The 3,474-nt window shown below is 46.1% G+C and overlaps 1 protein-coding gene across 2 annotated transcripts in view; it reads right to left on the bottom strand.

The window, feature by feature from the left end:
• Positions 1-510: 510 nt before the first annotated feature.
• LOC143122302 (platelet-derived growth factor subunit A-like) overlaps positions 511-3,474 on the bottom strand; it is a 24,928-nt gene continuing 21,964 nt past the window's right edge. For both annotated transcript variants that reach the window (XR_012986627.1, XM_076283131.1), the window contains one exon: positions 511-3,474. This exon is cut by the window's right edge and continues 402 nt beyond it. The gene's annotated coding sequence lies outside the window, so the exon portion shown is untranslated.

Genomic DNA, 3,474 nt, shown 5'->3' with positions numbered 1-3,474 from the left:
CTTCTCAGCAACCTTGGCTGAATTACTCCAAAATTAGAGCTTAACATTGTATGGTGCTGCTGAAATTGGAGTATTCAGACAGTATGAAGCTCCATGCTATAACTAGGCAGAGCTGTATACAGTGTCTGGGGCTGCCAGGTAATAACTCCCCACACCTGGGATGAGAGTGTAGAGATGTGTAAAAGCTCCTTCAAGGCTGTGAAGGGATTTGTTTTTTGGTGGTTAATCAACAGCTGGAGGTCATCTTTACCTCTAGAGATGCATTGAAAGGCCAGTGGGGCAGCCATGGCCTACTGGTTAGCGTTTCAGACTTGTAACCGGAGGGTTGCCGGTTTGAACCCCGAGCAGTAGGAACGGCTAAAGTGCCCTTGAGCAAGGCACCTAACCCCTCACTGCTCCCCGAGAGCCGCTGGTGTAGCAGGCAGCTCACTGCACCAGGATTAGTGTGTGCTTCACTTCACTGTGTGCTGACTGTGTTTCACTAATTCACGGATTGCCAGCTCTCTCAAGTCAATTCAAGAAAGCTTTATTGGCATGACATTATAAACCATTATTGTCAAAGCTGCATACTCACATTAAACAATGCACTCTCACATAGACAAAGACACAGACACACACAAACACACACACACACACGGACGCACACACAGTAAGCATGATATCACATCCTGATGATAGGTTGATCTCTTTCTCTCCCTCTCTCTCTCTCTGTCTGCAGGCCAGCATCCAGCTCAGATATCCTGGGTTCAGCAATCGCCTCGTGCCCCTGACACCCAGGACTGCCTCTCACTCCTCTCCTCTGGGAGACAGACGGGAAGGGGAGATCAGAGAGGGGATCTGCACTTCCGCCTCCACCCCCCACCCAGCCTCTGTTCCATGCTGGTTCAGAAGCACTAGTTTTAGCCCCACACCAACAAGCGTCTTCCTCTTTCCCATCAGGAGAGGACTCAGCTTGATCCCTACCAGAGATGCTTTCTAGTCTGGTAGTGTTGTTGGTGGTCCGGATTGTGTGCATGTCTGTGTGTGTGTGTGTGTGTGTGTGTGTGTGTGTGTGTGTGCTGCTCTCACTGTTCCTCTGGGGGAGGGGAGATTCTCCCTGCAGGCTCCAGGGCAGCACTAATCCCTCGAGCATCTTCTCTTTCCCCATAAAGTCCCTCACTGAAGATGCCTTCAGAATTCCTAATGGTGGACCAGAGGACTGTGCATGTGGCTGAGAACAGCATATACTGGGGATGTTATGTCAAGTGACTTGGCATGTAATGTAATCCGTGTGAAGTGAGTTAGTGTTGGCTGGCTTCAGAACGTAAAAGTCCTACCACATATTTGTTCCGATCATTCATTAAACCAGCTGTTCATAACTGGCACTACTTTTCAGCCAGGCAAATAAGCTAATGGGTAAAACCACAGTCAATCACACATCAGAAGTGCACTTGCTTACGTAATACATGGCAGTGCTTTCTGAGACTGGGGTCTCCACCTCTGCGGACTGTCACAGCCAGGGGAGACTGAGCGCTGTAGAGGTCAGGAGGACGCCAGGAAGAACTCGGCCACACGTCACTAGGTGTGAAGTTTAATAAGCTGAAATATATTTATTATTGAAACCATAAATATATAAATTATAATCGATGTTAACCAACGGAGGGCAAAACATAAAATAAAAACAAAAGAGAGAAAAAAAAACAAACAAAGAAATCAGCAAATGAAAAAAAAAGCTTAGTGATAATATTACTGTCTTCCTAAAGCAATGGTCCCTGGTCCCTCTAGCTACATCTGAATGGGAGCAGTCAGAGTGGTGAAGCTACACGGAGTATTTGACTACCTGTATAAATATAGCACCAGTTACAGTCACATCACAGCATACCTTAGGCCAGTACCAACTCCACACGGCAGCTACACTGGCCTGCATTGTTTGTTTCAATGGATATGTGCAGACTCATGCAGTTCATATGGTTTGTAAGTCATGTGTGTGGCGTGTGAGTATGTTGTGGATTTGCTCCATGACAAATCATGCCCTAGGAAATATCGCATGGCTCTCAGGTCACACACACACACACACAAGCTAGCCCTATGTGGATGTGTGTGTGTGTGTGTGTGTGTTTTTGGGCATGTGAATTCATGTGTGTGTGTGTGTGTGTGTGTGTGTGTATGTGTGGTGTGTGTGTGTATGTGTGTGTATGAGAGAGAGAGAGCAGAGGGAAGAGGGTTCTTTTGAGACTTGTCACTGGGGTTGAATGCTGTTCACCACCTTAAGCAACCCATCTAACTTATAACGTAGTGTTCACTGTAAGGCTAGATCCTGCTAGATTAAATTATCAACAGGTATTTGATATTAGACTTACTGTGCTAACTGTGTACTGTATGTGTGTGTGTGTGTGTGTGTGTGTGTGTGTGTGTGTGTGTGTGTGTGTGTGTGTTTATGCATGTGCACACATTCCTCCTGTCCCTTCACCCTCGTTCCATTTCCCCAAGCCAGATCAGTGGCTGTTTTCTCTAGTCGAACACACACACATCTCAGCACAGTGAAGGGGGACAAAAAGCAAAACAAAAGGAAAACGTACTTCCTGCTTGAATATAAGTAAGCGTAATATATTTTCTTAACAAAAATAAAGCATCTTCCTTTACTGTCAGCCTGTCCCCTCTGCATCACATATGTTCCTGCCAGTTGAGCTACTAGTTCTGAGATCGTTTCTGATATACTGTGGAGTAATATGCAACATCATCATAATCAATGAAAGAAGGAAAAAAAAAACATGGATGGCAACAACAGCTAAAAAATATAAACATACAGATCTTTTCAGAACAGAGGTGAGAGAGAATCACAGAACTTTACAATGTCTCTGCTTCCACAGTGGAAAGAAACAGAGAGAGATATAGAGAGAGAGGGACAGAGAGAGAGAGAGAGAGGGACAGAGAGAGAGAGAGGGAGAGAAGGAGAGAAAGAGAGCGAGAAAGGGAGAGTCAAATGCTTGTGTGTATAAATAGTTTATTTGTCGACTGTCACTGCAGTGGGCCACGTGAGTGCCTCCTGTCCAGAGTGTCCATGTCGGCGCTTAGGGGTCCCAGGGAGAGAACATGAGACTTCGGGAGAGGGGGAGGGGGGCGCTCCAGAATGGAGAGGAGAGGAGAGGAGAGATCTTCTGCTGGGCTCCACCACACACCATCTCCAGCTGCAGGTGGAGAGCATATGGCCTATGGCCTATGGACATTAAAAAGGAGTCCCATAGTTCCATACGGCTGCGCAGAAGCGTCCATGAAAAAAGGCCATATCTTACTTTTACATCCTTTCTGTATCAGTTCTTTATCAGTTCTCTTTCTGTCCTTTTTTGTACATTTGTTACAGTCAGAGTCTATTGAGAGTTCTCTCTGTGTGAGTGTGTGAGTATCTGTGTGTGTGTGTGAGTGTGTGTGTCTGTATGTGTGAGTGTGTGAGTGTGTGTGTGTCCGTCCTTTGTGAAGTCTGTGTGGTTTGGACAC

Source organism: Alosa pseudoharengus, unplaced genomic scaffold, assembly GCF_046254945.1.
Source record: "Alosa pseudoharengus isolate Yale_2024_CS ecotype anadromous, Long Island Sound unplaced genomic scaffold, YU_APseudo_1.1 YU_APseudo_1.1_scf_136, whole genome shotgun sequence".
NCBI classification, from domain to species: domain Eukaryota; kingdom Metazoa; phylum Chordata; class Actinopteri; order Clupeiformes; family Clupeidae; genus Alosa; species Alosa pseudoharengus.
Note: the sequence above shows the minus strand (reverse complement) of the source record. Positions and strands in the feature narration are given on the sequence as shown.